General features: G+C 45.1%; 1 long non-coding RNA gene across 1 annotated transcript in view; it reads left to right on the top strand.

Moving 5' to 3' along the window:
• LOC135178539 (uncharacterized) overlaps positions 1-9,357 on the top strand; it is a 70,738-nt gene extending 61,381 nt beyond the window's left edge. Inside the window, exon 6 of the long non-coding RNA XR_010303599.1 lies at positions 9,254-9,357. This is a non-coding gene — a long non-coding RNA (uncharacterized LOC135178539). The remainder of the gene's footprint in view (positions 1-9,253) is intronic.
• The last annotated feature ends 4,246 nt before the right edge of the window (positions 9,358-13,603 follow it).

Below are 13,603 nucleotides of genomic sequence, written 5' to 3' on the forward strand. Positions count from 1 at the left end.
GGATGAGCTTGGAGCTCTCTTCCAAGTTCTATGATTGATTCTATACTCATTGCAGAAGCACAACAGTTTCATTATTTGCAACACTGGGAGTGCACTGCAATGGAAAGTTACATTAATTTATTCATGCTTTGAATATGCTTCTGCTTTTTCAAGACTGCTGCAAACTAAGAACTGTTAACTTCATTAAGCTTTTGCCTGTTTCAGAAATTAAAGGCATTTTTTGGCAAGCACCACACTTTTAAGAGTTTTCCTTGGTTTTGCCAAAAAAGGAAAACAAAGATATTGTTCTTATCACTTTATTTTCATGCTCATGAGACTTGCAGTCTTTCTCTTTTAGGTTATAAAATGTATTAGGAAAGTAAGGAAAGCCAAACAGAGAGAACCCATCCCCCGAAATCAAACCAAACACGCCTCAACAACCCTAAAGTGCCCAGGCTTGCCAAAGTTGCTGCCTGCAAATGCTGCTTGTGAGCCCTGCTTATAAATAGTGTCTGCCATTCGGGTGGCAGGCTGCATTCTCCTCCCTGCTGAGGTGTGGCTGTGCTAACCAAGCAGCTCAGCTGGGTGAATGCTACTCTGCTGGTGCCGGCACTTGGATGAGACCTCAGAATTTCTAATGTGCAAAACTAAAGCTGATGAGGCCGCCCTGACACACACACTTCATAGTCTTCTTAAGAGCAGCAGGAAATGAGACCAAATTTCAGCTGTATTTCTGAAATTACTGTGGTTTTTCTGAATGCCCTTGAGATGTGTTGCTTGTAAACAAACCCATCCTCTGGGCTGGATAACGGGATTAAGACAAGTGATTGCTTTACTTGCCAACACAAAACTCAATTCTGAAGCCTAGGAGAAGTTTAAGGGTATAGAATTTCAACTTCTGGTTTGGATTTTCATTTGGCTTTGCTCTTTTTTTGGTTGTTGGTGTTATTTTGGGGTGAGGCTTTTCAGTTTGGGGTTTGGTTTTGATGTTTCTCTCTGGGTTCTTTGTTTGATTTGGTGATTTTTGTTCTTGTTTTAGTTTTATCTTTTTTTTTTGTTTGATTAAAAAAAAAGCTTTATTTTGGAATGTTTTGAAGGTTTTTGTTTATTTGTTGTTGTTTTTTTGTTGTTCATGCTGCAGCTTGTCCAGAGAAGGGCCATGAGGATGAGCAGAGGGCTGCAGCACCTCTGATATGAGGACAGACTGAAAGAGTTGGGGCTGTTTAGTCTGGAGAAGAGAAGGCTCTGAGGTGACCTCCTTGTGGCCTTCCAGTATCTGAAGGGGGCCTACAAAAAAGCTGGGGAGAGACTTTTTAGGCTCTCAGGGAGTGATAGGACTGCGGGGAATGGAGCAAAGCTGGAGATGGATAGGTTCAGCCTGGCCATGAGGAGGAAGTTGTTGAGCATGAGAGTGGTGAGAGCCTGGAAAGGGTCGCCCAGGGAGGTGGTTGATGCCCTATGCCTGGAGGTGTTTAAGGCCAGGCTGGATGAGGCCATGGCCAGCCTGATGTAGGGTAAGGTGTTCCTGCCCATGGCAGGGGGTTTGGAACTGGATGATCTTTGTGGTCCCTTCCAACCCTGATTGATTGAATGTAAACCACTGTAGGAACTGTTGATGATTTGGAACACCTTTAGATAACCCACACAACTGAAGGGAAGTTCACTGTACCTCTAGTCTAAGCCTACCTTGTCTATGCCACCTTTGTACATGGGTTTTAGCCCAGGATGTTCTGTCAGTGTTTGCGCTAAGCAGAGAGCAGCAGCACACAGGGTTGGGGCTGCAGAGAGCATGTGTACTTCAAGCGGTTCATGCCTGCGTCTGCTTCCAGCGTCAGCTGGCAGAGCCACTTTCCATCAAACGTGCAACAACGCAGCTACCTTTTGGAAACAAAGCAAGGTTGTGCTGTTTGCTTGTTAAGTCAGCTCCAGCAGTTCTTCAAAATGTCATTTATTAAATGTCAAGCTAATTACTTGTAATATCAGCCCTGAAAAGCAAACCTTTGTGGGTGCACTTTGAGGAGCTTTATTCTTTGTTCACAGTCTGCCTGGTACATTTCCAGTAAACAAATGGGTGTTTTTCCAAAGGAACGGAACTATTTGCTAAATATCTGTCTTTGTTGAGTGGAGAGAAGGATGCTTCATGATGCCTTAATGAAAGGAACCGCAGGGCATGTTTTCATTCCAAACAAGCAAGTTTTTAAGTGTGGCTGTGATACACAGCAAATCAAAAAGTTTATCAGCAAACATTTTCAGAAGAAGCTTTGAAAAGCAGCAAGATCAGGGAAGTGACTGTCACTCTCTGTTCAGCACTGCTTGGGCCACACCTTGAGTCCTGGACCCTCACTCCAAGAAGGACATTGAGGGGCTGGAGCATGTCTAGAGTAGGACAGTGAACCTGGGGGAGGGTCTGAAGAACAGGGCTGGTGAGGAGCAGCTGAGGGAGCTGGGGGTGTTTGGTCTGAAGAAGAGGAGGCTGAGGGGAGACCTCCGAATCACAGAATTAACCAGGTTGGAAAAGACCTTTGAGATCATCAAGTCCAACCTATCAACTCATTAACTAAACCATGACAGTCATTGCTCTCTACAGCTTCCTGAAAGGAGGTTAGAGCCAGCTGAGGGGTTGATCTTTTCTGCCGAGTAACAAGTAATGAAATATTTCTTGACTTGAAGAGTGGTCAGGGATCGAAACAGGCTGCCCAGGGAGGTGGTGGAGTCACCATCCCTGGAGGTGTCCAAAAACCTGTAGATGTGGCATTTGGAGACGTGGTTAAACCTGTAGACGTGGCATTTGGAGACGTGGTTAAACCTGTAGACGTGGCATTTGGAGACGTGGTTAAACCTGTAGATGTGGCATTTGGAGACGTGGTTAAACCTGTAGACGTGGCATTTGGAGACGTGGTTAAACCTGTAGACGTGGCATTTGGAGACGTGGTTAAACCTGTAGACGTGGCATTTGGAGACGTGGTTAAACCTGTAGACGTAGCATTTGGAGACGTGGCATTTGGAGACGTGGTTAAACCTGTAGACATGGCATTTGGAGATGTGGTTAAACCTGTAGACATGGCATTTGGAGATGTGGTTAAACCTGTAGACGTGGCATTTGGAGATGTGGTTAAACCTGTAGACGTGGCATTTGGAGACGTGGTTAAACCTGTAGACGTGGCATTTGGAGACGTGGTTAAACCTGTAGACGTGGCATTTGGAGACGTGGTTAAACCTGTAGACGTGGCATTTGGAGACGTGGTTAAACCTGTAGACGTGGCATTTGGAGATGTGGTTAAACCTGTAGACGTGGCATTTGGAGACATGGTTAAATGGGCATGGCGGTGCTGGGTCAGTGGCTGAATGTGATGATCTTGGAGATCTTTTCCAACCTTAATGGTTCTATGGTAAAGGAGTTTATTGGCATGACATTGTATCTTTAAATGTTAAGAGTTTCTAATGAGATCTTGACTGCTCTTATAGCTTAAATTACTTGAGCATTGCAAAGACTTGGTGGCATTATGTTTATTCTGAAGTACTTAAGTGCTTCCTTGCTGTGCTGAAGCTGTCCTATATCCACATGTAATATTTTACTGTACTTACATATAAATATACATAGAATATTTACATAAATGTTTATGAAGTTGCATTTAAATATCCTAATTGTAAGACAGCCTCAGCCACTGCAGACGTACAGAAAATGTGTATTGCTTGGTAAGCAAAGGAACTGAAAAGAAAATGCAATGGAAGGTGCAATGCAGACTGGGAGCATAATCACCTCTTCTGGTGCAATCTCCTTTATGCCATCCTGCCAGTGTGGAAGACATCAGGGAGCCCTAATAATAACCTTCCAGTACCTGAGGGGGTCTGCAAGAAGGAGAGAAAGAGACTGGTTACAGCGGCCTGCAGTGACAGGATGAGGGCAATGGCTTCAAATTAGAGAGGAGCAGATTTAGGCTGGATATCAGGAGCAACTTGTGTTCCATGAGGGTGCTGGAACACTGAAGCAGGTTGCCTGTGGAGATGGTTGAGGCCCCAGGTGCCTCAGCTGCTCCTCACCAGGCCTGTTCTCCAGACCCTTCACCAGCTTCCTTGCCTCTCTTTGGACCTGCTCCAGTCCCTCAGTGTAGTCTCAATGGACCTTTCTTGTTGTCTCCTGTAGTGAGGCCCCCAAACCTGAAGATGTCATGCACAAAGACATCTTTGTTACTGAACTTTTCCTAGGAAAGCTAATCACCTGGCAGAGCATTTCCATGCCTGACTGCATTTTCTTCAATGAGAAAACACAGCAGAGATGACTGTAGCTGGGGAACCTGGCTAAAAGGAGGAGTGTACACACCAGCATCTGTAGATTTGCTTCCATCTGGGGGGGTGTGTATCAGGAGAACTTTGGTTTATTCCTTGAAAAATTAAGAGAAACAATTAAAAAGAGAGTGGTTCTTTAAATCCTGCTTCAAAAATCTTTCCCCAAAAGACACCTGAAGAATAATGATCGATCGATAGATAGATAAATAGATAGGCAGGTAGATAGATTGATAGGTAGGTAGATAGATGGATAGCTGATAGATAGGTAGGTAGACAGACAGGTAGGTGGGTAGAGAGACGATAGAAGGTAGGTAGATAAATGAGAGGTAGGTGGATAGACAGGTAGGTCGGGAGATAGATGGTGGGTAAGTAGGTAGGTAGATGGATGGGTGGGTGGGTAGGTAGGTAGATGGATGGGTAGGTGGGTAGATGGGTGGGTGGGTAGGTAGATAGATAGACAGAAGGTTGCCTTACCAGAATACCATTATTTGGAGGTATTGATTTATTTTCTGTGGGAGGAGACAGATTAAGACTGTGGTGTTTTAGGAGCTGGGATAGGTTGACTTGCTTGCAATTTGCACTTTAGTAGGGCTTTGCACTTGATCTAAAATAGGAGACAGTTATTTGACTGGGAAGATCTTTCAAAGCTAGCTGTGAATTACCTATTTCTGCATTATGCTTCAAGGCTGATAGAGAGTCCTGCTGTTTATCATGCAAAGTACTTCCCCAGTTCAAACCCACCAGTTTAGACAGAATGCTGTAATAATCTGAATCGAACAAAATGTGAAACAACCTTTTCCACTCTATCATCTCTGATTCACAACAGAATGATCAGCTTCTATTCTTCCCATTGATGACTGGCACTAGTTTTGATGTTCCAGCGTGCAACTGCAGATGGTTTGCCTCTCCTACCTTGGGGGCTTGGCAGAAACTCCTTGTAGATGGTTCAAACCAACACCTTTAATGCACTTCATGTTCATACTGAAGTTTAACCTTTCACACACTGTCTGTTCTAAAGTAAAAGCCATAAAGCTCCTGATGTACTGTAACGACTCTGGGTCCTGTCAGTCAGAGTTGCTTCCTTGGGTTATTCATCTGTCTGTATTTCTCTGCTGTCTGGTGACAATTCCTGTGAGAGAGGACTTGTCCAATTTATCGCAGTTAGGCAGTGCCCAGCATGATAAAACACTGGGAGCAAGACTACGGTCTTGAGATTTGGTGGTGTGGTACCACTGACTGTACCAGATGAGCTGATTTTGTGCTCTGGTTGCAGCCCTGTCACCTCTTGCAGTCCTTCACATGGCACATGCTGAGCTACAGTGATCTGTGGACTTGCTGATCATGGATTTTTGTGGGTTTTTTGTTTGTTTGTTTGTGCTTTGAGGTTTTTTTGTTGTTGTTGTTTGGTCTATTTTCCTTCTTAGCTTTAGGACAGAAGTCTTGACAGCATTTTGAGTCATCAGATTTGTCATTTCTGAGCTTTGGGAGAAGCTGAAAATCAGAAGTTTCAGGAATATGGAAAATTTTCAATTGCATCTTGAGCAATTTTGTGTTCTTCTTGAAGGAGGCATTTCATTACTGCATCCATACATATCTTCTCCTAGTACTAAAATGTAAGCTATTCACAGATAGGCTTTGAGCCTTGGGCAGAAGAGGAAGAAGGCTAACAGAGCTAGAACGGAATAAACTAGTCTGCTGCTCCTGATGCTGGAGCAGGTTTCCATGCAGACCTCCTTCTCAAATAAAAGTGACTTCCATTCTAGAATAATTATTCAACTCACAAAGCAGCACTGTCTCCAAGACAAAGCTGAGATTATCTCTGAATTCCTGCTGTGCAGATGGCACAGTGGGCTGGGGAGCAGCGGGACTGGGAGGCAGTAGAGGAGTTGGCAGGTTGGAAGAAGATAACAGGTGGCTTGTGAAGTGGAAGCAAGGTCTTTATTGCAGGCCACCCTTGTCTCAGGCAGAGCAAAGCTTGGAATTCCAGGCAGCAGGTGGCCTCACGTGAAGGCCTATGCAGCCTACTGGGCCACAGACTGCATCCTGGGAAATCAGCTTGGGAAGTAAAGGAAAAGAACTGTGAACTTTTTGTAGAATCAGAGACTGCATCAGGTTGGAAAGGACACTGGAAGGTTGTCTGGTCCAACCCCCCAGCAGTGAGCAGGGACATCTCCAACTAGATCAGGTTGCTCAGGGTCCCATCAAGTTTGACCTCTACACTTTGGGTGAAAACTGTCGATCTGAGGGGAGGAATGCCTGCAGCTTCACACTGAGATGGGGAGCCAGCACAAAGAGAGGGCTGGGGGACACCAGGACAAGGTCTTCAGATAACATAGTTTGTTCTTTGGGATTTTTTCCTCCTTTCTTCGTTTTTCTTTCCTCTCTGCAACTTTATCAGAGTACAGATTGCTGCAAGAGCCAATTAAATTCCTTTTGCAAGTGGGAGGCAGGAGACCGAACTCAATTGGCAAGTGGCTCATCATAGTGTGAAGCAGGAACAGCTCATTCAGAGTCAAACACATGCTTTGCTGCACTGTCTTCTGTGAAAGAGTCAGGAAAGATAAAGCCATTTGACTCCTTTGTTCTATCAATGTATCAAATAGCCTGGGGAGTGCAAATCACTAAGAAACTTTGGGTGCATTTCTCACCTCCCACTTCACAGGGCTTGATGGTGTTTTTCCTTCCTGTTAAAAAGGGACATACTTCAAACTATGTGGTCAACTTCCTCTAAGAAATAAGGTCAAATACACCCTACTTAAGGAAGAACACTTAATATGTAAGAAAAGAAGGTGTGAAATATAGAATCGTAGAATCAACCAGGTTGGAAGAGACCTGCAAGATCATGAACCCCACCTAGCACCCAGCCCTGTTCAATCAACCAGACCATAGTACTAAATGCTTTCTTGAAGACCTCCAGGGATGGCAACGTTCACCACCTCCCTGGGCAGCCCATTCCAATGCCACTCACTCTCTCTGCCAACAACTTCCTCCTAACACCCAGCCTAGACCTCCCCTGGCAAAGCCTGAGACTGTGTCCCTTTGTTCTGTTGCTGCTTGCTTGGCAGAAGAGCCCAACCCCACCTGGCTACAGCCTCCCTTCAGGGAGCTGCAGACAGCAATGAGCTCTGCCCTGAGCCTCCTCTTCTGCAGGCTGCACACCCCCAGCTCCCTCAGCCTCTCCTCACAGGGCTGTGCTCCAGGCCCCTCCCCAGCCTGCTGCCCTTCTCTGGGCACATTTCCAGCACCTCAGCATCTCTCTTGAATGGAGGAGCCCAGAACTGGACACAGCACTCAAGGTGTGGCCTGAGCAGTGCAGTACAGGGGCAGAAGAACCTCTCTTGTCCTGCTGCCCACACTGCTCCTGAGCCAGGCCAGGATGCCATTGGCTCTGCTGCCCACCTGGGCACACTGCTGCCTCATCTTCAGCTATGCTCTACTAGTATGCCCAGGTCCCTCTCTGCCTGGCTGCTCTCAGCTGAGTTAAGCTTTACAGGTAGCAGTCAGCTGACCAAAGATTTATCTTCTCAAGACTAATTTAATGTCAAGCAACACTTGTGTTTGAAACTGGATTCAGGAATGTCAGAGATATCCAGAGGTCTCACCTTGTCATACTCTGATTTTAGTTTCTATTGTCAGCTCATTATCCATATAACATACTGACAAGTGCAGCTGGAGGACCTACGAGTCCCTTGGACAATGTCTTGCTAGCTGTTGAGAAACCTTGTGTGAATTACAGAGAGGAAGCTATCAACTCTCCATCTTACTCTGAGCTGATACCTTTATCCGCAGACATGTACGAAGTCACTTACTCTAGTGTTGGATCTTTGCCCAGAAATTGATTTCTGGAGGATGGCTCCTGAGATTTTATGCAGATACTATGCTTATTGCACCTCTGTGTCCACTCTCTTCCCATATTTTCTCCCAGACAGCTGGTGTTAACATCCAGATGGCATTAAAATAACTGCTCACAGCTCAATTGCACTGGAAGTGTGATTTCATCTCCATATTAACTCATAGATGGTGGCTTTATTAGGGGTTGGCTTGGCTTTAGACCACATTAACTAACCTGGAGATTGCCTTTTGCCTATAATTTAGGTGCCTGGCAAGATTTCCAAATGGCTGAATGGGGCTGATAAAATGCTAGAATCATAAGGTTGAAAGAGATCTCTAAGATCATCAAGTCCATCCATTAACCCCACACCACCATTCCCACTATAAACCATGTCCTGAAGTGCCAGATTTCCTGAACACCTCCAGTGGCTGCACCTCCTCCCTGGGCAGCCTGCTCCAGTGCTCCCTCACTGAAGACATTTTTCCCAATATCCAGTCTAAACCTTCTTGGTGCAACTTGAGGCCATTTCTTCTTTTTCTATCACTAGTTACTTGGGATAGGCTTATCCACTCTAGTTCTGGGAGAAGCAACTTCAGGAGTCAAATCCAGGCTCCTTAGGAAGGTGTTTGAATGACCATCCTTGGATATGTTTAGAGGTAGCAGAGATGTGGTGCTGAGGGACATGGTTTAGCACCAAACTTGGTAGAGTTAGAGAATGGTTGGACTGGATGATCTTTTGCAACCAAAATGATTCCATGCTGTATCACTTGTAAGAGTAGCTGCAACAGAAGTGCATCACAAGAGCAAACACTGTGACTTACAGAAGTGACAGCAGGTGTTTGTGGGGTTTGTGTTTTCATAGTGCATTAAATGCTGACAGGGGTAGTGTTAAAAGGCAGCAGGAGAGAGAATAGTCACTGAGAGGTTACTTCCCCTGTTTGAACCTGTACATCTGAGCTTGAAACTAAGTACTGCTAAGCTCATCCCTAACCTTTGCAGTTCATAGAATCAACCAGATTGGAAGAGTCCTCCAAGGTCATCCAATCCAACCAGTAAAGCTGTAAGTGTTAAGTTTGGAAGCTTCTGAAGTACACGTCCAGCTCTTGATGTGTATCTCAGTTATGAGCTGTCTGTTGTTTTACCTCATTGTCCTAGGTCTTTCTTGGGGCTTTCTAGATCATGGTAGACTTCCAAGCCAACAAGAGGGAGAGCACCACATCAATTCTGAGGCAGAAAGGAGGCTCATGAGGTGCTCCGTTCCTATTCATCTTCTCTAAAATTAGCAGCAGGTGAAACCTGACTTCTTTTCAGACTTATTCTTCCAAGTCTTTCTTGAGGAAACTAATATTGAAAACTGCCAGAGTTGTTAGAAACCAGGACTAGGTCTTCCCAGAGATTGCCGTGCTTGCCAAGCAGAATCATGCAGCCAACTTCTGCGAGTTGCAAACCCTCAAAATTGTGGTTTTGAGCTCTTTGGTGGGATGAATGAGAACTGTTTGTTTGATGAGGATATTAACATTCCATCAACATCATTGCAGCCTCAGGAAACTAGGCTCTGAGACCAGCTAATCTGGGCACACTGAGGTTGAGGATGGTGTCTCCACTTGGAAACGTAAGCTGCTGCTCTGCCTGTCCTTATGGCTTCTCTTTGTGCCTCCATGTTGTCTCACTGCCACACGGTTTGTGTGCATCCCCAGTGAATAATTTGGGATGTATTTTTGAGTTTAGGCAGGGCTTCATCACCTTCTTAATTTGTGTCTGCAAGAATTGTAATTAGCCGGTCATCAAAATTCTGCTCAGCCATACATTGATTATGTATATGCATATCCTCAGATTTTATTTGTAAAGTGATAATTTCTGGATGCAGAACATACTGACACTTCTGAGTAATCACTGGGCTCCAGTTCAGCACTCCATCTGCATTCAGCAAAACACTTAAGCATATGCTTAATTTTAACTTTAGCTCAGGTAAGCATGCAGTTGCCTCCCTCCAAACTCAGAGCAGCATTTTAAGTGTGTGCCTAACTTTAAGCATACCCTTAAATCCCACTAAAGCTCAAATCAAACACATCCTGAAGTGGCTTCATGAATATGAATAACTCCTGAATGAGGTTTGATGAAATGAACTCTGTTGGCCATTAAACAGCAAGAAATGCCCGGCCATGATTTCATTAATGTCCTATAGGCAGGCAAAGTGGAACAGAAATGAAGCCATCTCTCTGTGTCCCCACATCCCAAAAGCTAAGCTGTGTTTCGCTGAAGAGAAACCATTTGAAGAGCCGTGGGGGTCTTGCTGTCCCTGAAGGAAGACTGTATCAGCAGGAGATCAAGCCTGCATTCTCAGGGTTTCATTAAGGTCAGAATGTTGAGTAGGATTCAGCCTTATTGCTTGAACAAGACGTTTCAGACACCAAGGCTAAGTGTGCTTAAACGACAGTCCTGGGAGCGCAGCTGGGCACAGAAACGGAGAAGGCAAAGGAGCAAACCGGATACAAGTGGTAAGGATCTTGCACTTTGCAGCATGCTTGCTGGGACTCTCTTCAGTTTTTGGTGTTAAGGGGCTTGATTCACATCAGCATTCTCCCTACCAGTCCGTTCCACTTCAGCCTCTACAGACTTTCTGCACTATTCCTGTGAGAAGCTCTTTGAATTTTGTATTTCAGCTCCTCTCCTATTGCAGTTCATGAAGTCTTTCAACAGTAGGCTGTTAATCCTTTGCAGATTAATATGATTTCAGTGATAATCCTTTCATTTGCTGAATTTCTAAGGCACATAATCATTAAAGAAAGTGCCTGACAGATTTTCCACTGGAGCAATCCAAAGCAGGTGGCGTGTCTTTAATGTATGTTGGTGGCACTTCATGTTGCTCATTTATAAAGTTAAATCTGCAGATGAAGCAACAGTGGTCTAGGGCAAGTTCCTGCTCCTTGCCTTTGATTTTGCAGTTCAGATCCAGTCAAGGGGAAAAGAATTACTCAGGACTTTGCAGGCCAGCCAGGCTTGGAATATCTGTTTGAGTACTCCCTTCATGGCTGCTTTGCTGCGTTTCATTTGGAGCAATAGTGGGCTTGGGGTCTGCTCCGAGAGTGCGGAGTACAGGGGCACGATCTCACCTCTGCTCCTACTGCTCTCACTATTCCTGATCCAGGCCAGGATTCTGGTGGCATTCTTGCCCACCCAGGCACATGCTGGCTCATGTTCAGCCAGCTGTCAACTAACACTCCCAGATCTTTCTCTGTAGGGCATTTTCCAGCCACTCTGACCCAGACCTGGAGTGCTCATTGTTGTGATCCAAGGATGGGACCCAGCACTTGGCCTTATTAAACCTCATATAAATGACTTCAACCCATCAATGCATGCTGTCCAAGGCCCTTCGCAGAGCCTTCCTATCTTCAAGCATATCAGTGCTCCCTCCAAAGTTCAGTGTCACCTGCAAAAGTGCAGAGGGAGCACTCAGTCTCCTCATCCAGACCCCTATAAGAATCTTAAACAGGACAGCCCCCAAAACCCAGCCCTGGGAACACCACTTGTATGCAGCTCGTGAGAGCTGCCTTCAGGCAGGCCGTTGTGAATGGTGTCTGGAAGTTGTTGCAGCGCTCTCCCCAAGGCTAAGTCTTGTCTTCGGTGAAGTGAAACACAACTGAAATAGCCTCCCACAGGTGGAACTGAGCTCTAATTGTCTCCCACTAATGGCACACACAAGCTCCTTGCCACTATGGTTTTTGGTTTGGTGCTGATTCTGAGCACACTGGCCATGACTGTCCTTTCAATCCAAATTCTTTACCCTCTTTTTTGTCTTCTGTTTTCCTCTGATAGTTCCCATATTGACTTATTCCTCATTTTCCTGCCCCTTTATGGAGACTGTGTAACACTGGGCAGGAAGAGAAGGGGCAGGTATCAAACCCAGTGTCACTGAGTACTCCTGTAAGCCCCGTGCTGGTTAAGAGAAGCAGTGCTTCAAAGTCAACGTGCAAAGACAAAACCTGTATTTTAGCTAGAGGTCTGGACAAAACAGTCAGAGATCATTAAAACGTCTGTTTGAACAAGCAGACAGTAGGAGCTGCTTATCACAGCAGGCTGAATTTCTGCTTTGGTGTCCTGAAGAGTCCTAAGTCCTTCAGGCAGGAGGGAAAGGAAGCAGACACCACAACTCTTTAAGAAAAACAGGTCCTGAACTTGGCAAGCCTTTAGCTGGTTTTGTCACATATTTGCAGCTTGAAAATGATTTGGCCTTTGCAACAGCCAAAATAAGTGTCCTTTAATCACTTCCAACCTATTAACAGATGGGCAAACAGCTTTTAGAAATGGGGCATACAAAATACTCCAATATCAGCCAAAACTCATTAGTATTATTAGCTGAAGGGAAATTTGTGAGGGAATATATATTAATGCAGATAAAGTACTTGATAGAAGCTCTTCAGACGTCGTGCTTGCAGTTTGCTCTGCTCTAGTGCGTTCCAGACACGCCTTGAAGCCCTCTCTTTTTGGGGCTATTTTCTTCCATTAATCAGCACGTTTGCCTGTAAAATTTGTCACATTAGAGGTCATGTAACTGAGAGAAAAAACATTCAGCAAGAGGCAATATGCATTTGTTTGGTGGCTTGCAGGAGAAAGACCAACGTTACTTAAACACAACCTTGAAATAAATGGTAGAACTCGATGATCTTCAAGGTCTTTTTCCACCATAATGGCTCTGTGACCAAATGTGATCAAATGAGTCTTTAAGAGAGGTGCAAAGCACTGATAGAAGGCATTATTTATCCAGCAGAGCCAGGGCATATTAAGTATTTCTTTGCACAGCAGTATTAATCACAATATGTAAATGGCAAGAAATCAGGTTGTGAGATTATGGGGGAAAAAACTGCCTCATGTATAATTCAGTAGGAAGAGCCTTTCAGTGCACTGCCATCAGAGCTGCAGCCTGGCTTTGATTGTACAAAGACATCTGTAGTGCAGACAGCTGCTGTACCTAAGTGAGGGTTTGATTGTACACTCACATCTTGCAAGCAGCCACTTGTCCTTATCTTTCACAGCATTTTTGTGCTACCCTGCATCTGAAGAAGGTAATGGTTACAGAACCAGAGCTGTTCTGACCCAGTGTGTTCGTTTAAAAAATAGGGAAATGTGTTGATTGGAGGAAGATTACTCTGCCTGCTCCAAGTGACCCAGCCTCACCTCATCTCACCCACTTGTGGACCTCTCCATGCTTTCCATCCCAGTTCCCTGCCTGCCCCAAGTGACCCAGCCTCACCTCAGCTTCCTCACTTATGGACCTCTCCATAGTTGTTAACATCCCAGTGGAAGAGATACTTGAAGATTTCAGGCTGTCTGCTTACTGTAGTTCCTGCTTGAGCAGCCTGGCCTCAGTGAAGGTGTTCCTACCCATAGCAGGGAGATTGGAATGAGATGACCTCTCAGGTCCCTTCCAGCTCAAGCCATTCTGCCATCCCTTCAGTTGTATAGCTTGCAGGTAAGTTGTTGGGTTTTTTCTGTCTTAATCAATAC

The sequence above is a fragment of the Pogoniulus pusillus genome, chromosome 10, assembly GCF_015220805.1.
Source record: "Pogoniulus pusillus isolate bPogPus1 chromosome 10, bPogPus1.pri, whole genome shotgun sequence".
NCBI classification, from domain to species: Eukaryota; Metazoa; Chordata; class Aves; order Piciformes; family Lybiidae; genus Pogoniulus; species Pogoniulus pusillus.